Source organism: Natator depressus, chromosome 1, assembly GCF_965152275.1.
Source record: "Natator depressus isolate rNatDep1 chromosome 1, rNatDep2.hap1, whole genome shotgun sequence".
In the NCBI taxonomy this organism is placed as follows: domain Eukaryota; kingdom Metazoa; phylum Chordata; order Testudines; family Cheloniidae; genus Natator; species Natator depressus.
The window spans coordinates 74,686,284-74,707,833 of NC_134234.1; the positions used below are offsets into that span (position 1 = coordinate 74,686,284).

At 40.0% G+C, this 21,550-nt stretch overlaps 1 long non-coding RNA gene across 1 annotated transcript in view; it reads right to left on the reverse strand.

Annotated features, from left to right (window-relative positions):
- The window catches only part of LOC141982233 (uncharacterized), a 43,079-nt gene extending 23,260 nt beyond the window's left edge, over window positions 1–19,819 (reverse strand). The window contains exons 1-2 of the long non-coding RNA XR_012637992.1: window positions 19,798–19,819; window positions 17,420–17,475 (exon numbers count right to left, since the gene is read on the reverse strand). This is a non-coding gene — a long non-coding RNA (uncharacterized LOC141982233). The remainder of the gene's footprint in view (window positions 1–17,419; window positions 17,476–19,797) is intronic.
- Between the last annotated feature and the right edge of the window lie 1,731 nt (window positions 19,820–21,550).

A 21,550-nucleotide genomic window follows, 5' to 3' on the forward strand; every position in this document is an offset into this window, starting at 1 on the left:
ACTGTGCTTGGAAAGTCAGGTAGAACACCCATCTGTTATGCTTGTGGTAGCCTGCCTTTGAATGTTGCAGCAGTCAGCCAAACTCTGACACTTAAAATTAATTCTCAATTTGTGTCTTTAGAGCTTTCCAAGTTCCAGATTGGTCTGGTGGTTGTGTTTGAATTTACACTTTAACAATGCCTCGTCATGTTCTGAGGTGCAATCCAGACCAGTGTAGAGTTGTGTCACCTCTTACCCTGTAATGCCTTAAAAGCTTTGCTACTGCAGCTCTGTGCCTGGGATTCTCACAGTCAGCAACAAGTATGCACCCTATGTCTGTGTATTGAGTAGCCTGGCTCCAACATTTTGGATCCAGGAGCCTGCATGCAATACCACAGACTTCCACTGGTCTCCATCAGCCTTGGTTAACAACTGAGAAGGTGATTCCATATTCTTCACAGCCCCAAAAAGCATGTGTTCTGGAAAGTTCAGCCCTGTCCTAGAACAATCAAAAGAATGTTAAGGTCTATTTCTCCTTTAAAAAGTCAATATCCAACAGTTTGTTACTTTAGCTGAGATTATCGAACAGTTCAGTTCAAACACAGCACTGAAATGGTTGAGATTAAAAAAAGAAAACAGGGTAATTTAATTCCAAAGCAATAGGTTTTAGGTGAGTACAAATATAAGGATTAAAGTCAGAAATGATTATAACAGAAATAAAGATAAATTTTAGTCATTAGAAAGCATTTTACAAGCTAGACTTGGTTCAAGGTAAAATCCTCTCCACATGTTTCCATCAAGATGGTTGACTGAACTCCTGGGTCAGGATCTATCCCCCCTCAAAATCAAAGGGCTGGTACCTTAGTCTTCTTCAGTGAAAGATAGTTAACTAGGGATTCTGTATCCCTCTCTTTTACAGTCCATTGAATCTTTGAAATGGATACTTCTGAAGGATACCTTCAGATAAAAGACCATTCCCAGTCATGAAGAAGGCAACATGGAGTCTTGAAGGGAGTGTTCTGCTGCTTCTTCTGCCACTGGGTCTGTCTGCTCAAATGCAAATTATATTTTAGTTCCTTCCCCCTCCAGTGCAATTGAATGAACATTAGACATGTTATTGTCAATCTCCTGCCCACCATGATAGTAAAAAGTTTGCCTTCACCCCTTATTAGCTTGATGGGTCTGTATATGTGTTAGGTAAATACATTCTCATTTTCTTCCAAAGTACTGTGGAAGTAACTCTTAGGTGGGGAAACCACATTCCTTTCACGTCAGTGGGGTAACTTCTGCGTGTCCGGCAAACACATTTTAAGAATTGTAATTTCAGTTTATATCCATAAATTCGTATCAGTTGTTTGCACTTACATTAGGCAATGGTATTACTAATTAGTGAGTTATGACCTTTTCTTTGATATCTTGCATGACAATTAGAGACGTCTCATAACATGAAAGAACTGAGGCACACCTAAACTGATTAAACCAGCTGAAATTAATTACCAAGTATCATGGTGTCCCTTGCCCTCTACTGTGGAGCTGTTCTTAATATCCACTCCCAACCCCCAAAAAGATTTCTTTAGTGGGGTGGGAACAGTATAAATTGGATTTCTGCTCATTAAGGGCCAGATTCTGTCATTCATACACTGAGTAGTACCTTACTCCACAAGTAGGCCCAAGGGAATTAATGGGACTACTCTATGTGTAAAGGTGGCAGAGTTAGGCTCTCAACTAGCAGTTCTCTTCAATCCTCTGAGACAGATAACCTGAAATACACACGCAGTACAGTTGTTTTGTGCATGCACCCACACCTAGGATCCCCACCATTTAAGTGATGGGGCATTTTCCATCCCTAGAGCCTCTGCATTTTAAATTATTTCCTTTATTAGTAGCAATGTAACTTAGATATCCTTGCCTTTTGTTTTGATATGATAATGTGGTCTCCACAGACTCGCATTGACATCATCTCATTTTGTCTTGATTTCATAACCATACCCTTGGCATCTCCACAGTCTGATTTACTAAAGTTTTGACATTGTAATGTGATCTGCCGTAGACTTGCATTGACATCTTCTGGGGATTTGTGTGACGGCACTAGACCGCAAAGAAGCAAATGGTGAAATAGCAACACCACAGAAATGTAGCTGCCTTTCATGCACAGGAGTTATTTAACTATCTTAAATACCGCAACGTTTTAAAGAAGCTTTTTATTTTTAAATTCCATAAAGTTTAGTCTGTTTTAAGATGATCTAATTAATATTTCCAAGCCCTGTTTACGGATTTATGTTTATAGATTACAAAAAATCTAGAGCAGACTATGTTTTTGTCATGACAGAGTTAAAAAGTGTCTTAATATTGATAAAAATCATGTTTAGAAAAAGAGTTTGCAATCAAACTGTCAGTTTTCCCAATATGATTTGAATGGAGTGAGTGTTGCCTCATGATTAATGCATAGAATTGGAAGTCAAGACTCCTTTGTTTTATTCCTCATTCTGCCACTTGCTTACTGTGTGAATTTAGAACAGACACTTCACTTATGTTCATTTTACCCACCTGTAAATTGGTTATACTAAAACTCCCCTGCTTCACAGCAGTGTTTTGAGAATTATTAAATAAATGTTTATAATGCTTTTTTCTGTCAGATCAAAGTCACTATAGGATGAAACAAATGATATAAAACCCTGAAATTCAGGACAAGCTACTGAAAAAAAAATCTCAGTGCTGCCTGCAATGCTATATAATTCAGTACATTTGCAATTAACTATTGTTATTGTTACAGGTAACAAATGTTGATGTACTGATATGCAAAATTACTCATGACTGAGTGCTGGAGCAAAATTACTTGCCAAGGATTATTCCATTCAATCAGCTGATTTCTTCCAAAATGTGGTGGGAAGTGAAATGTTGTAGGACTCACTTTTTACTGTTGTAGGACTCACTTTATTTATTTGTGGTATACAGGGGAATTTAGAGGCACCTATTTAATAGGAGCAGACTTGGCCATCCCTTGTAGATTTAGGGACTTGCTCTACAAAGTCCCATTGATTTCAGTGGTAGTTTGTAGATTTTGTAGAATGCTTACTCAGGATCCCTGATTTTCTGTTCAATTCTTTGTTTATATGCTACCCAGTGAAGGATCAGGGACACATTGAGCAAGGCACTGTGAAGGCAAAACAATAAATAAGTTAGCTCCTGCCTCACAAAGAGCTTACAGTGTAGGGATCAGAAAGAATGCAACAGGTGAATGAAACAGAAAATGGGTTATGGGGTAGGAAGTAATAATAAAATTAATAGAGGTAAACAAAAAAAGCAGGACTCTTAGCTCACCCTTTGCCTAACCAATGCTGGAAGGGAGTGATTTGTAGGCATCATAGCAGAAGTGGGCATTAAGGAGGGATTAAAAAGAAGATAAAGTGGCAGCTTTACAAATTTTGTTAGGGAGTTTATCCTCCCAAGCATAGGGGCAGCATAGGAGAAAGTCTGAAGATGCTCAAGGAAGAAAAGACAAGGTGGGGATCAAAGCTGGCATCATTGGAAGTGCAATAGTCAATGGATTGGTAAACTACTAAATTTCAGAATGGGGAGGGCTAAATAATGAGGAGTCTTAAAGGCATTAAACAAGGAGCTTTTGGTTGATATATCAGGAAAGGAGGGACACAAAGGGAGTTGATGTGCTCAGCATTTACAAGCCAGGAAGATGCAGTGCTTTGAATGGACATGATTGTAGCAACATGACCGGCATCAAGGCCAAAGAGGAAAAGGTTGCAGAAGTCAAGACACAAGGTCGCGAGGGCCTGAATAAGAGCCAGGGCAGTCTGGACAACAAGAGACGGTTGAATTTTTAAAATGTAAAAAACAGAAGCAGCAAGATTTGGACACAGCTTGGACATGTGGATCAAGGGAGAGAAACAAATCAAAGAAGATGCCCAGATGTGAGACATGGGTTGATTAGAAGATTTCATATAGTTCAGCATTACTGAGAGCTGCACAAAAAATGGCTATTTGACCTTTTCAGATGTCTATTTATGCTGTGTGTTTCAAAATTAGATTGCCTCCTGTCTGCCCAGCCTCTTGTGGTGTTTTGTGGTGCTTCATTTGGACATATCCATAAATATATACTCAGATTTGTGTTACTGGAAGAGGTGTTCAAAGTAATTCCTTTTCTGAAGTCTGAAAGAGCTGATCTAGCTGAGTTAGTTTATTCTGCTGCCATCTAGCTTGGTGTCATGGGAGAACCCAGAAGTGAAATACAGGATATCAGAAATGTTTGCTAAATAGGGCAGCAAAATATTGACAAATTCTCCAACTGGGTAGGGGTCTATTTCTGAACAGAAGCACCCTCCCCACACACCTCACTTCTCCCCTCCGCCCCACAGAACTTAATACTTCATCAGTTAAATGATTTTGGTTGCAACATAAATCTGGTGTATACTACTGTTAATATAATAGCACACTGAGGGCCCAACCAAGGTTCTAGCTATATGCATTATACTCTAAACAGACAAGACAAGCTAAGCATGGGATAAAGGAAATATCCCCGTTTTTCTGATGGGGAACTGAGGTAGAGAGTGATTAAGTGACTTGCCCAAAAGTGTGCAGCCAAGGGAGAACTGAACTGAATCCAGATCTCCCAAGTACCAGTCTTGGTCCTTAAGCACAAGACCATCCTTTAAGCCCTGTGATATGCCTTGATTTATGCTGAAATAGCAAATTACATCATGGGAGACTTAACTGGGCATGCTCAGAGTCCTCCTAGTGTTTCCATATTTCTGTGATCTGTTGCTTGTTGTCTGATAAATGCAGACCAGCAGAGTCTTTTACTACTATGGTTCTCTCCTTGTTTGCACTATACCTGAGGTACATGCAGATTTAAAATATGTTTACATTGAATCTTCAAAACTTTTTCACATATATCTTGTAGCTAATAATTGTAGTTTATTATAGTTTAGTTTATTACCACAATGGTGTAATACAATGTTACTAAATTCACTTTAAATAAAATAAAAGGCTACAGTCTGCTTGTGGACCTGATGCAATGTCATTGAAGTAATTAATTTTAACAAGAATTAAATGCAGGGAAAATTTTTTCAGAAGTACTTAGGAGCTCAAGTCCCACTTTCAAAAGGGACTAAAACACATAGGAGCCTCGGTTCCAGTGCAAGTCAATGGGATTTAAGGTCCTAGATCTTAGGTGCTTTTGAAAATTTTATTCTGGATCCTTAAAGCTCAAGTGTCATCTCATTTACTATTGATTCAAATGTGTGTTGGTTTTGACTGCTAGCTATTTAGAGCTTCTGACGTCATACCTACTTTGTATTTCCCTCTCTTAGTGAAATATGAGAAACCTTTTGAATCGCCTGCAGCTGTAGGCATCCACAGACAAGAGGAGAAAATACCGGACGTAAGAGGGGGAAAAAAGGGTCAACTTCATTCGTTCCTTTGGAAACAGGAATTGCTTCGTGACATCAACATTATGAGACTCAGACAGCCTCTCTGAGTTTCAGAGGAGATGGAAATACATCTGACGGACAAATGGTAACTTATTTAAGTTTTATGAAACTACTGAAGTTGAATTTAATTAGCACTCATTGATGTCAAAAATATGTAGGGTATTTTTCAGAGTTAGCAGAATCTCAGATTTTGGTCCTGTCTACACTAAGAAAATTGATGATGCTTTCAACCAGGTTAGCTAATTAACTCTGAGTTACAATTCCTCCCAGGGCTACATGTGAGATGGTGCAGAAATATGCCATCTCTTATTCAGGTCCTGATATAAAAGTATAATCAAGTCATTTAATTGTACTTTAAGAGATGAAGCTTTAGCTTCATTTGGCTTTTACATAAAAATGACCGATATCCAGCTGAGCCAATCAAAACCAGGTGACTTTAGGACACAACAACTGTATAATCATCATAGCAGTGTGAAAATTGTAGATAATCAGGAAGTGAAGATCTGATTACTATGAGTTTTCCTCCTGCTGCAGATAACTGCAGACATAACAGAGTGAAATTTAGAAATGGCTGTCCAATCTGAAACCAAGAGCCATGGCCTGCTGTGCCTTCCATACAGCAAAAGGCCTTGGATAATTTCTATGTAATATAACCTTCTAGAGGAACCACAGGAATCTTTTAGCTGCAGTTTGCAATACCCACACATATTGGTAGAAAATATAAGAGGAAATGGTCACAAGAAATATACTAACCATATTCAGGCTTTGTAAGTAGTTGGATGGGAGACCAAGGAAAAATCCAGGGGCTGATAGAAATGGTATTGCTTATTCAGTAGAAAGAAAAGGAGGACTTGTGGCATCTTAGAGACCAACAAATTTATTTGAGCATAAGCTTTCGTGAGCTACAGCTCACTTCATCGGATGCATTCACTGGAAAATACAGTGGGGAGATTTATATACATAGAGAACATGAAACAATGGGTGTTACCATACACACTGTAACGAGAGTGATCACTTAAGATGAGCTATTACCAGCAGGAGAGCGGGGCAGGGGGGGACCTTTTGTAGTGATAATCAAGGTGGGCCATTTCCAGCAGTTGACAAGAATGTCTGACGAACAGTGGTGGGTGGTGGTGGGGAAATAAACATGGGGAAATAGTTTTACTTTGTGTAATGACCCATCCACTCCCAGTCTCTATTCAAACCTAAGTTAATTGTATCCAGTTTGCAAATTAATTCCAATTCAGCAGTCTCTTGTTGGAGTCTGTTTTTGAAGTTTTTTTGTTGAAGAATTGCAACTTTTAGGTCTGTAATCGAGTGACCAGAGAGATTGAAGTGTTCTCCGACTGGTTTTTGAATGTTATAATTCTTGACGTCTGATTTGTGTCCATTTATTCTTTTACGTAGAGAATGTCCAGTTTGACCAATGTACATGGCAGAGGGGCATTGCTGGCACATGATGGCATATATCACATTGGTAGATGTGCAGGTGAACGAGCCTTTGATAGTGTGGCTGATGTGATTAGGCCCTATAATGGTGTCCCCTGAATAGATATGTGGAAACAGTTGGCAACGGGCTTTGTTGCAAGGATAGGTTCCTGGGTTAGTGGTTCTGTTGTGTGGTGTGTGGTTGCTGGTGAGTATTTGTTTCAGGTTGGGGGGCTGTCTATAAGCAAGGACTGGCCTGTCTCCCAAGATTTGTGAGAGTGATGGGTCATCCTTCAGGAAAGGTTGTAGATCCTTGATAATGTGTTGGAGAGGTTTTAGTTGGGGGCTGAAGGTGATGGCTAGTGGCGTTCTGTTATTTTCTTTGTTGGGCCTGTACTGTAGTAGGTGACAAAGTGAAACGATTTCCCCATGTTTATTTCCCCCCCCACCCCACACTGTTCCTCAGACATTCTTGTCAACTGCTGGAAATGGCCCACCTTGATTATCACTACAAAAGATCATCCCCCTCCCCGCTCTCCTGCTGGTAATAGCTCATCTTAAGTGATCACTCTCATTACAGTGTGTACGGTAACACCCATTGTTTCATGTTCTCTATGTGTATAAATCTCTCCACTGTATTTTCCACTGAATACATCCAATGAAGTGAGCTGTAGCTCACGAAAGCTTATGCTCAAATAAATTTGTTAGTCTCTAAGGTGCCACAAATACTCATTTTCTTTTTGCGAATACAGACTAACACGGCTGCTACTCTGAAACTTATTCAGTAGGTGATTGCTTTTGAATCAGCACTTCAGCATGCTCTTAGTAAACACTGAGCTGTGGAAGTTGCTGTCTTTTAGCTGAGACATAGGTTCTGATCACTTGTGGTAATTAAAGATCCTCTGATACTTGTCACTTGTCCAGGCCAAATTCCAATTCTGGCAGTTACATGGAGCCTACCTAAACATTCCCTCCTTAGTTTTAATAAAATATAGCATTCTTCACTTCCTGCTCCCAAGTTTTATGTGTTGTTGTTATTTGTTGTCACACAACTGTACTGTTTTCCTGTAGAGGTGGCTGCATTTGGGGTGTATGTGAAGTGTTCCATCCACATTGAGACCCTCTGGATGAAGAATCATGTAAATATATTTCAGATTTCTTCTCCCATTTATACAGCGTCGCACTTTTCAGCCAAATGGAGCAAATCACATCTGACCACTAATTCATCCCCCTGGGTCTTACATACATCAACCTGGGCAGCTTCAAACAAGTAAGCTTTTTATGCTCATTCTTCCCTTCCCATAAAAATAAGTCATTCCTTATCCCCTCTCCTTTCTACTGCTGAGCTAACCTTATCCTCCCACTTATATCTTTCTTTCCCAACCATCTCCACACCATCCTTCAGACTACTGCAGGAATGGATTTTGTATACTGGAATACTCAAACATACAGGTCCACTGAAATATTATCATAATCAAAACAGTATTACTTGGAAGATAAAATCTGAACACTGATAGATCATAATATGGAGCAGACCTCAAATGTCCTCAAACCCTGCCCCAAGAGCTTGACCTTGGATACAGCTCTCTTCTGAACCCACTTCTTTTTCATTGTCCCTACAAGTAATTAGTCAACTAATTAGGAATATGCTGCAGGCAATCAGATATATCTGATGGACATTTATATATTGATATAGTTTTGTTTGCAAACATATATTGCATATAAAATTATAATTATTTTGGTTATATTTCTCTCTCCAACCATTTGTATGTCAATCATTGTCTTAGGCCTCCATCCTTCAAGGTGCCAGATGCCTGAACCAGCATGGAATCTCACTGACATCAGAGAGGTTCTGCATAGTTGCAGGGGTCCATCTGGGAAAAATAGGTTACATGGCTTAGACTGCAGATTGCAAGCATGTTTGCGCAGTGTTAGCACAATGGGACTGACTGAGATATCTGAGCACTACCAGAATTGAAATAATAAAAAAATCAGCAAAAGTACCAAGACACGTAATATACAGTTTGGGTCCATTTAAGTTTTTCCATACATAGAAGTATCATGATTTTCAGTTCAAATTCTCACAGCCCTGCCAGGCTACAAAATGGAACCTCCATCCCTTTGGGAAGGGGAGACTGAGATTCCCCCTGAAGTCCCACATGCATTGCCCTGGAGGGACCTAGGGTAAGTCTGTACCATTGCAACATTAGATATGCCAAAGTTACTGTTGGTCATCTGAACAGCTTTTTTACGGCTCCCTCTGAGCTCTGCATAGCTGAACTCAGCGTATCTCTGGCATCTGTCCTTACAGGTGCATGGATAGCAAACAGTTAATATGTGTGTGTGTGTGTGTATATATGTGTATATATATATATATATATACACACACACACATACACATGTATACACACACACACACACATATATATACACACACACACGCATATTAACTGTTTATATATATATATATAAATTCTCAAATATATGCCTAAAATAGCTTTGCCACTAATGAGTAATGCAGCCAATCCCAAACCCATGCTGATAACGTTTTTTATATCACACAACTATAAAATCACTTTCCCTATCACTGTGGCAAAAGAGCTACATTACATAATATAGATGAACAAAGGAAGTGGAGTGGCTATCACATGGACAATGTAAGACCACCCAATCTGGAATTGGGGGAGGACAGCAGAATTAACACACACAGCCCATAAAAAAATACCAGGATTCTTTTAATTTCTTTCTAAAACATCTGTAAGTGTCCAGATTTGGGATTTTTACATCTTACCACAGTGACAATGTCATTGCTCCTAAAAATATGTTGCAGAAATTATTTAGTACCGATTGAAAGAATGGGACTATATGACTTGCTGAATTACCCGCACTACTTTCTAAAACATCATAAAAGTATTGACTCTGCCCAACCGTGCTTAACTGATAAGCTGTGAGAGGATCAACACTTTGTAGTGGTTTAAATTGAGATCACTGAACAGTTTTAAAATTAAACTGGAAGATAAACATATTCAGTTAAAAATGTCCATTCAAATATTTCTTCCCCAAGTGATTTTTTTTTTCAAAAAAATAAAACTTTCATTAGAAAAGGGAAGGGAGGACTTGTGGCACCTTAGAGACTAACAAATTTATTTGAGCATAAGCTTTCATGAGCTACAGCTCAGTTCATTGGACGCATTCAGTGCATCCGATGAAGTGAGCTGTAGCTCACGAAAGCTTATGCTCAAATAAATTTGTTAGTCTCCAAGGTGCCACAAGTACTCCTTTTCCTTTTGCAAATACAGACTAACATGGCTGCTACTCTGAAACCATTAGAAAATGGGTTAGTTATTTATTTTAAAATAAGACACTAGAGCCTTTCAGATCATCTAGACTTTCAGTTTCTAGTGAAACTGCTGAGTTTCAGATTCAGACTGAGCTGAGAGCCTGGTGAGCTTTGGAAGTTAACACAGGTACAAGTTTTACATGGCAGGCTCACCAAGCTTAAAGAAAGCAGCAGGTTTTAATTCTGATCGCTGAAAGTTTTTAGTGAAAACTTAATTTATTGTCCTTGTTTTTACTAATATTCTTTTTTATATAATGCTCCATGGCAGACTATGCTCACATGTTCAACAAAGGATACATGAAAAACATCTTTTAAGAAAAAAAAGCAAACACTAAGGCAACCACAAGATGATACAGGAAACAAAATACCTAAAACAGGTGCAGAGTTGAAAAAACTAGAATCCACAACTACCTCTCACACGAACGTACACAATAAATAACACAATCCTAAAGACAATAATTTTAAAAACGCCAAACACCACTGAGATGCAAAGAAAAAAATGCCTCATGTATATCTATATAAAAGTTAAGAGAATGCCAAAATTACAATGCTCTACTTCCCATCCTCAAGCACATTCAGTGCAGTTGCTCAGATACTTTAATACACCAATTTCATTTTACTACAGAAGAACATAGGGTGACACCCCATTTTTCTCTTTGTAAATATTTTTAGGGAGCCAAATAATGTTGTATCCAGATAAACTCTGTAAGACAGGAAGCATAGTTCAGTGGTTAGGATGCTAGCCTAGAAACCAGGGCACGTGGATTCAATTCCCTGCTTCACCACAGACCTCCTATGTGATCTTGGACAAGTCACTTAATTTCTGTGCCTCAGTTTACTATCTATAACACCTCACAGGAGTGTTGCAAACAAATGCATTAAAAATTGTAAGGCACTCAGAAATTTTGGTAATGGGGACCAATACGTACTTAAGAGACATAGAATCTATATAAATCCAATGCTGTATTATTTCTTGCTGTAAATAGCAAGAGGGAGCAAATTCACTGGAAAACATGCAGCCAATACAGAGAAAGCCCTGGAGCAGCCATACTGCCACATTTTGCAATACCTGTAGACAAACTCTTGTTTGCAAGGATAATTCCAAATGAAGTGTATTGGAATAATATAGCCTGGACATCATGAAACCAATTGACATTTCAGAGCTGCTAAGGGGAAAATGAGTGCAGTTCCCCTCTAAATAACATGAATAGTATTGGAGATGGATACAAGCTATCTCAGATTAAGTGTTAGTTATATCTCACTGTAACAAGAAGCGTGGACTAGCAGTTTGCGCTTGGTGCAAGGAACTTCTGGAATTCCAATCTTGGCTTTGAAACAGACAGTCATTTATCTTCTGTCTGAAGTTCCTGTGCAATTAAGTGTAATAATGGTATCTGAGTTTTTGACAGGGCTACACTACTCAAGCAGTCCCATTGATCTTACTGAGACTACACATGTAAGGCCCACTCAGGTTTGCAGGATAAATCCCCATTAGTGCAGGCTGAAGAACAAGTTGAGATTTTCATTCAAATTTCATTCTTTTATTTTCATACAGGAAGGATGGGCTCCACCTAAACCAAAGTGGATTCAGACTGCTGGCACTTAACATTAAAAAGTTTGCAGAGCAGTTTTTAAACTAAGAGATGAGGGAAAGCCGATTGCTGCAGAGGCGCACGGGGATCGGACAGAGACTTCTCTTAGAGGAGAGTCTATTGATAGAGATTCTCTAGGTTTTAGTCAGGAGGAGAGGATGGAAGAGGATAAAGTATGGGCCAGATCAGACAAAAAACATTCACATAAAGAGTCTGACACATCAGAAAAGGGCAGACAAATAAACAGTGACAAGTTTTTAAAGTGCTTGTACACAAATGCTAGAAGACTAAATAATAAGATGAGTGAACTAGAGTGCCTCGTGTTAAAAGAGGATATTGATATAATAGGCATCACGGAAAACTGGTGGAGTGAGGACAATCAATGGAACACAATCATTCTGGGGTACAAAATATATCGGAAGGACAGAAAAGGTCATGGGGGGAAGTGGCATTATATGTGAAAGAAAATGTAGAATCAAATGAAGTAAAAATCTTAAATGAATCCACATGTTCCATAGAATGTATATGGATAGTAATTCCGTGCTCTAATAAGAATATAACAGTAGGGATCTGTTATCGACCACCTGACCAGGACAGTGATAGTGACGATGAAATGCTAAGGGAGATTAGAGAGGCTATCAAAATAAAGAACTCAATAATAGTGGGGGATTTCAATTATCCCCATATTGACTGGGTACATGTCACCTCAGGATGAAATGCAGAGACAAAATTTCTCAATACTTTAAATGACTGCTTTTTGGAGCAGCTGGTACAGGAACCCACAAGGGGAGAGACAAAGCTCGATCTAGTCCTGAGTGGAGTGAAGGATCTGGTCCAAGAGGTAACTATAACAGTACCGCTTGGAAATAGTGACCATAATGTAATAGCATTTAACATGCCTGTGGTGGGAAGAACACCTCAACAGCCCAACACTGTGGCATTTAATTGCAGAAAGGGGAACTATGCAAAAATGAGGAGGTTAGTTAAACAGAAATTAAAAGGTACAATGACTAGAGTGAAATCCCTGTAAGCTTCATGGACACTTTTCAAAGACACCATAATAGAGGCTCAATTTAAATGTATACCCCAAACTAAAAACACAGTAAAAGAACTCAAAAAGAGCCACCATGGCTTAACCACCATGTAAAAGAAGCAGTGAGAGATAAAAAGGCATATTTTAAGAAGTGGAAGTCAAATCCTAGTGAGGTAAATAGAAAGGAGCAAAAACACTGCCAAATTAAATGTAAAAATGCCAAAAAGGAGTTTGAAGAACCGCTAGCCAAAAACTCAAAAGGTAATAACAAAATGTTTTTTAGGTACATCAGAAGCAGGAAGCCTTCTAAACAACCAGTGGGGCCCCTGGACGATCAAGATACAAAAGGACCACGTAAAGACGATAAAGTCATCACAGAGAAATTGATTCTTTGCTTCACTCTTCACAGCTGAGGATGTTAGGGAGATTCCTAAACTTGAACCATCTTTTGTAGGTGACAAATCTGAGGAATTGTCACAGATTGAAGTGTCACTAGAGGAGGTTTGGGAATTAATTGAGAACCTTAACAGTAACAAGTCACTGGGACCAGATGGCATTCATCCAAGAGTTCTGAAAGAACTCAAATGTGAAACTGTGGAACTATTAACTATGGTTTGTAACCTGTCCTTTAAATCAGCTACTGTACCCAATGACTGGAAGATAGCTAATGTAACACCAATATTTAAGAAGGGCTCTAGAGGTGATCCTGGCAATTACAGACCGATAAGTCTAACGTCAGTACCAGGCAAATTAGTTGAAACAATAGTAAAGAATAAAATTATCAGACACATAGAAGAACATAAATTGTTGCGCAAAAGTCAACATGGTTTCTGTAAAGGGAGATCGTGTCTTATGAATCTATTAGAGTTCCTTGAGGGGGTCAACAAGCATGTGGACAAGGGGGATCCATTAGACATAGTGTACTTAGATTTCCAGAAAACCTTTGACAAGGTCCCTCACCAAAGGCTCTTACATAAATTAAGTTGTCATGGGATAATAATCCCATTCATGGATTGAGAACTGGTTAAAAGACAGGGAACAAAGGGTAGGAATAAATGGTAAATTTTCAGAATGGAGAGGGGTAAATACTGGTGTTCCCCAAGGGTCAGTCCTAGGACCAATCCTATTCAACTTTATAAATGATCTTGAGACAGGGGTAAACACTGAGGTGGCAAAGTTTGCAGATGATACTAAACTGCACAAGATACTTAAGACCAAAGCAGACTGTGAAGAACTTCAAAAATATCTCACAAAACTAAGTGATTGGTCAACAAAATGGCAAAAGAAATGTAATATGGATATATGTAAAGTAATGCACATTGGAAAAAATAACCCCAACTATAAATACAATACAATGGGGGCTAATTTAGCTACAACTAATCAGGAGAAAGATCTTGGAGTCATCTTGGATAGTTCTCTGAAGACGTCTACGCAGTGTGCAGCGGCAGTCAAAAAAGCAAACGGGATGTTAGGAATCATTAAAAAAGGGATAGAGAATAAAACAGCAATTAATGGATAGCAGATTTAAAACAAATAAAAGGAAGTTCTTTTTCACTCAGCACACAGTCAACCTGTGGAACTCCTTGCCTGAGGAGGTTGTGAAGGCTAGGACTATAACAGGGTTTAAAAGAGAACTGGGTAAATTCATGGAGGTTAAGTCCATTAATGGCTATTAGCCAGGATGGGTAAGGAATGGTGTCCCTAGCCTCTGTTTGTCAGAGCGTGGAGATGGATGGCAGGAGAGAGATCACTTGATCATTACCTGTTAGGTTCATTCCCTCTGGGGCACCTGGCATAGGCCACTGTCGGTAGACAGGATACTGGGCTGGATGAACCTTTGGTCTGACCAGTATGGCCATTCTTATGTCTTATCAACATTTGCTGACACCACTCTACTGCGGATGTGAAAAATGGGATGAAATTTGCACAAACATTCTGAGCTTTTTTGCACAAAATCAAAATTTCAACTAAATATTTTATCAAATATTGTAATTTTGATATGTTTCAACCAGCTCCCAATATTTGAAAAGTGCTAAATATTATAAAAATCTATAGTAATGGACAGCCAGAATGACAAACAGAAAGTTAAGGGGTGACTTGATCTACAATAATCTACATGGGGAAAAACTATTTAAAAGTGGTCTCTTCAATCTAGCAGAGAAAGGTATAACACAATCCAATGGCTGGAAGTTTAAAGTAGACAAATTCTGACAGAAAATAAGGCATAAATGTTTGACAGGGTGAGTAATTAACCACTGGAACAATTTACTAAGAGTCATGGTGGATTCACCATCACTGACAATTTTTAAATCAAGGCTGGATGTTCTTCTAAGAGATACGCTCTCGGAATCATTTTGGGGAAGTTCTATGGCCTGTGTTATGTAGGAGGTCAGATTAGATAATCACAACTGTACCTTTAGGCCCTGGAATTTATTAATTAGATGGGGGTCAGAGGCACATGCTGACAATGATGAAGGGTATGGAAAAACTCTCATAGGAGAAGAATGGGATTGTTTACTTTAAAAAGGAGACAAATAAGAGGGGCATGAGAAAAGTATATACAATGAATAGTACAGAGAAGGTGGACTGGAAGAAAAGTAGTTCTCAGTCTCAGAACAAAAGAACAAGAGAACATTCAATGAAATGAAAAGATGTAAATGTTGGAACGGGTAAAGGGAGATACTTTTGCATAGAGTGCGTAATTAGACTCCAAACCTGCTAGAAGTGGAATTCACAGAGGCCAAGAACTTAGCAAGGTACAAAAGGAACTGGATATTTATATAGATAACAATAACCAGAAGTTGTCTAAGTAACAATAGAAATTTTGGAAGGAAAATTAAACCTCCGGCTTCAGGACTTAAACTGATCTCAGAGACCAGGAAGACCACACAGTGGCAGGGGCAGAGTATGCCACATTTGCCTACTGACGGGTTTTTACACCTTCCTCTGAAGCCATGGTCAAAGACAGGATACTAGACTAGATGGACTTTTGATCTGATCCAGTCTGGCAATTCCTATGTTCCTATTATCTACAGCCTTCAAAGCACTTTACAAGGGTGGGTTAATGATACCTATGTTATTTAGTTTCCCCACATGATGATGATAAAAGTGAGACTCAGAGGGACTACATCAATTGCAGAAATGTGAATAAAACTTCAGGGGCTTTCCAGCTGCCAGTCTGGTGCACTATGCACTAGATGCTGTTACTTCCCGGTTTGTTACATTTAATGGAATTATTTCATATAAAATGTTTGGTTAACTTAAAATTTTTGGCCTCCTCTGCACTTAGATTTCTTTTGGAAACAGAAGTATTACAATACCACAAGAGACCATTTTGCTATCTTTCTTCACACATGAAATAAGAAAGTCCCAGAAATAATGACGAGAGCTATATTTCACAGCATGATTCCCAGATCAAAAAGTTTTAGGTAAACTATGGGTATTTTTAAAAATATAAGCTCTGTTGCAAGATGCCATGAAAAAGCAGTAGGGGTCATGCATTAATAATTTCTATTTAAAGACCTCAGAAGCCATGTATAAGATCTCATTGTCTCTAATAGCCAAAATGGGGTGGGAGGAATAGATTTGTCACATAGTTGCATTCAGCATAAGAGTTAGTCACTGATTTTACAACACTGTGGTAACAAACAGCTATGTTTTGTTTTGACATGGGCATCATCAGTGACAATGGCTTCTGATACAGTCCATGAGGGTCAGGTTGTGAGCAGGGGTGGCTCTGGAGTTCAAGAGGAAAAAAACAGCTAAATACATTGGTTATCTAATATGCCACTTCTTTGTAAATAAATCATGTTAATTTACACAGTGCTATGTATTCACCTGGCAAATTAACCAATGTTTAAAGACTATACATTTCTTCCATTCAAACTTGATGCTTAAATACACAGCTGAATAAAGAATTTTTGTGTTACTGCCTCACAGTTGTATTCTGATTGCAAGACCCAATGTTAGACTATTGATACATATTGTTAGATTCCTTACCATTGACTAGCTCCTTATATGTTTGTTATTTATAGTTGTTTAGTTACTAATGACCAAAGGGTGAATATGTATCTTCTGTTGCTGGAAAGGAGAAAGAGGGGTTACTGCTTGTTGTTGTAGCCATTCCCCCAAGGAGTGGCTCAAATTTCCTTTCACTGGCTTGCTACTTCGAATGGCTTGTACCCTCTCCTCACTTACATCCTGGGTTCATTTCTGATGCCTAGTGTCTCCACCCAAGGTGACTCCTTACTGTGTCCAAGACACAAGTAATGCTGCCCTTGGAAAAATGAATAATGCTACTATTGGGCAAGGAGTAGCAAAAACCAGTACACAAGAAAATGAATTATATTAACACAACTCCAACAAAAAAATTACTTATCCCAAAATAATGATATAACAAAAAGGGGACATTACTGAGTAGGATGAAAATAGGATGTGGGGAAGGAAAGAGTTATGGTTAACTAACAAGTACCAACATTAACAAAAACAGATTCCCTACCTCCCAACACTCACAACTCTTCCCAACCCCCAACTCCCTCCCTGGCACCTTCCTGAGATCAAGGCTGTGAATGTTGGCCAATGAAAATAAAAAGGGTCTCCTTACAATGTCTTCACCCATGAGTGTGGCAGCCTCCTTTCCAGGCTCCCTCGTCTGTAGTCCTGTGACGGTTTCAAATGGAGAGGAGGAGTTAATCAGAGACACCCTGAGCTGTTCTGCAACTCCCTCACCTCCCAAGCTAAAAAAAAAATCCTGAAACTAAAACTGGACTATTTGTCTCTATCAGGCTGGCCCTTCCCTGAGCAGCCTTGGTGCATCACTGACACAGCAAATTGCTTGTCCAAATCACCTCATGCAGATGCCTCCTTATTGACCTCAGGAGCAGTCTTTAGTCAATGTTGTCCCTACTCTGGACTCCAAACATGCTGAGAAATGGTGTCAGAGGGCTCTGGCAGCCATTACTGTTGTAGTCCATAGGGTAGGCCTCCCTAGAGGCTCTGCTGGCTAACTCTAAGTGGGGTTATACTGGATACTTGAAAGCAGTGATGAGCTGGAGCCGGTTCGCACCGGTTAGCTAGAACTGGTTATTAAATTTAGAAGCCCTTTTAGAACTGGTTGTTCCGTGAGGGACAACCGGAGGTGAGCTCGGGCGGGGGGGCGCGACAAGGGCCACCCGCACCGCAGCAGGTAACCCGGGGGTGTGGGGGCACGCAGGGGAACCGCTCCCTGCCCCAGCTCACCTCCGCCACCCTCGACCTGAGTGTGAAGCCGCCGCCTGCTTCTCAGCCCTCCCCGGCTTCCTGCCGAACAGCTAATTCGAGGGAAGCCGGGAGAGGGGGCGGAGAAGCAGGGCGGGACGGCGCATTCAGCGGAGGAGGCGGAGCAGAGGTGAGGTGAGCTGGGGCCGGGCGTGGGGCGGGGAGCTGTCGATGTGTGCTCTGCACTCACCAAATTTTCCCCATGGGTGCTCCAGCCCTGGAGCACCCAGGGAGTCGGTGCCAAAGGCGCCACTTTTGATGTGATCAGTGGGGGAGTGGCCGCTCCCCCTGCTCCGCCCCAGCTACGCTCCCCCACCCCTAGGAGCCAGAGGGACCTGCCAGATGCTTCCTGGGAGCTGCCCCAGGTAAGCACCTCTGGGACTCCCCACCTCGCCCGCCGGCAGGTCTCTCTGGCTCTTAGGGCGGGGCGGGGTGGGCACCGACTATGGTGGCCCACGAGACCCTCCTGCCCGGTTCTGGGGGCAGTCAGGGGACAGGAGAGGGGGGTGGATGGGGTAGGGGTCCTGGGGGGGGTGTCAAGGAACACGGGGGGGTTGTACGGGGCAGGAGTCCCAGGGGGCGGGGGTGGGCAACGACCCCCTCGTGGGGTGAGGAGGGAACCCGTTGTTAAGATTTTGGCAGCTCATCACTGCTCGAAAGTATACACAAACATTGCAAACCTAGGATTTGATGCACTGTATAATAATATCACTCAAAATAATGATAAAAAGAGATACATAGCTAAACGTTTCAGAAGATTTTATAGCTTAAAGAAAAAATTCATATTAGGATTAAAGTCCTGAGTGAGAGCAAACATAGGTTGGGGGCTGATATTTGTGGGTCGTCAGATTCGTTTGTTTCATCGTGGGCACCATCTTTCCTCCTAGCTACTTCAGTCATAAAATGTTCAAAGATTGCAATTATTGTTGTATAGTGATAGCAGTCATTGCATTTCTCCACTCCTGGATTACAAATTTCAGAGGGTGATGGAATAGATGTGCTAAAGCTGCATCTTATGATCTGTAGAAATCACTTTGGCCACAAGCTGTTAGCATGTTAATTGGCTACGAAAAGGTTCACACTGCCTGTAGGCTACTGATTGTGAACTTTATTAATAGATCAAAAATATACAGCATTTCAGTCTACTGCCTTTCATACAAACTGTGATCACAGAATTGCCAGAATAGTGGTTAAAAATTTGGAGGGCTGTATCTATTCTTTTCACTGCCTTGTTACATTTTGAACAAGGGAGACCTGACTTCAAGTGGATATGTATTATTGTGCTTTAAAAAAAATCCTCACCCCGCCTCCCACTGTTTTAAAAATCTAATTATTAAGATATCTCCAGCAGTTATTAGAGGTGTACTATACAACACACGGTTCTCCTTTCACCTACATCATTTGCACCATTAATTTCTGTTGTGCAATACAGAACACCTCCAATAGAGAAAAAATAAATCTTTGTTGTGCAACATTATATTCAAATTTTATTTTTAAATCACAACATACTGATTGAGCACCAAGTGTAATGTTTGAGTGCCACTTTAAAGACAATAATCCAACACTCTCCATGATATATCCCTTATAAGTTGTTTCTCCATGTAAATGTTGTATCAAACTGACTGGATATTACATTTTACTCCATTTTTTGCCATGTGCAGATAAATATTGAACAAATAGGAAGACAAGTATATGGATACAGATAGTGATAACAAAAAACTTTACCCAGACAATTCACAGTGCAAGGCTGCCATCTACTGGATTCACTATTTCTTGCAATTCTGGTCCCTTTGCTAAAGTTCTTGGCTCACTAGAGAAAAAATATTAGTTAAAGATTAATTATGTTTACTTGTTTGTTTGACCTGTGTTTTCTTTTTCATTTGTATGTGTTGGTTTTAAAGTTAGTATTGTCTGTGGAAATTACTTCATTTTAAGTTTCTCTTATGAGGAGCTTTTAGATAGTTTGACTTCAAAATTCAGAACGTATTCTGGAACTCAGAATTTCAGATTTAAAATCAGTCTGAACAAGCAATCTGCTCTATTAAAACAAGCACCAACATTGTCTTGTTTTAAGAATACTTACCTTCAAGAAAACTTGTCACAATGCAAAATCTAACCGTGACTGTCGCTGCTCATTACGGTCTACAACTTTAGATTGAGCACCCAACATTATATTGTTTGTGTTGTACTAAAGAATGCCAGTGTAAGGGTGAATGAGCACTGCTCCTCTGGAATAGTCACAAAGATGCAATAGCGTAGTTCAGGGTAAGATCAGGTGGATTAAATTTATCCAATTCTCATTTGGGGAACATGGAGTTTAGGTTCGGCTAATTTACCCACTCTGTTTTTTACCACTATAAAAATGGGATGTATACCTTGCAGGAATATTTTGTTCACTGGGATATTCAGCCACCAGTGCATACAAACAATTCCTGTTAGCCACAATATGGATCTCTATTATGACTATGACCAGTGCTCAAACTAGAAAGATAGTTTTGTCCTCCCAGTTCCACATTCAGTCCAATGATCCTTTCCTCTGCCACACACTGTGACTAGTTCTTCCTCCTTAGAGCACCATTTTCTGACAGGATTTTTTAGACTGTTGCCAGTCACCAGCTGCAGCCAGTAAGTATGTTTCTCCTACCAGGCTTGCAGGCCCCTCTCCAGTGGAAGCTGGTGATATCTAAGCTTGGATGGACATGTTCCAACTGGCAGGGGACAGGGAAGCCTGGAACAAATGACTCTCCAGAGGCCCCTTTCAATTTTTAATGAAAATTAATGCAGCATGGTTTGTTTTAACTGTATTTAAATCTAAGGACTTGTCTACAAATACAGCCAAAGTAGGGAATCAGGTTATTGCGCAATTATCCACTAGCCCTTTTACAACACAGTTACAGCTTACAGCATGGATGGCCCTTGCCATGTGAGGTAGCAAAACTAAAGCTTTGGCCATGGGATTGCGCAATATCCAGTCGTTCTCCTTGCTTTGTAAAAAACAATAAACTAGAAACTCATACCTACTGTATTTCATCTGAGATTTTTCTGTACGTATTTATTTTACAGATTTTTTTTCTGTCACTAATGCTTCCTTTTGTTTTCATTCATGTTGTTACCAATAATAAAAAATAAAATATTGCCCTTTATTTCCCGCTGACTTATTCTTGCTTGCAATACCGCAGCCATCCTCTTGCTCTTCCTTCCTAAAGTCCCTCCTCTTCTTTCCTTTTCACCTCTCCCTCCAACCAAAATATCCTTTCTTCCCATCTCCCCAGTCTCCCTTTGCTAAAAGTCAATTTGTCTCACAGTGCTTTTATTTCTATGATGCCACCCGTGACACGAGACTCTTTTCCACCTAGCCAGCCAATATCTTAATCTCAGAGTCTCCCTTCCAGCTTTCAAGTTCAACCTCCTTCATTCAAGAGGTCTCCTAAAGTCTCTCTCCATCCTCCACCTCATGGGCCCCTCTCACAGCTCAGGA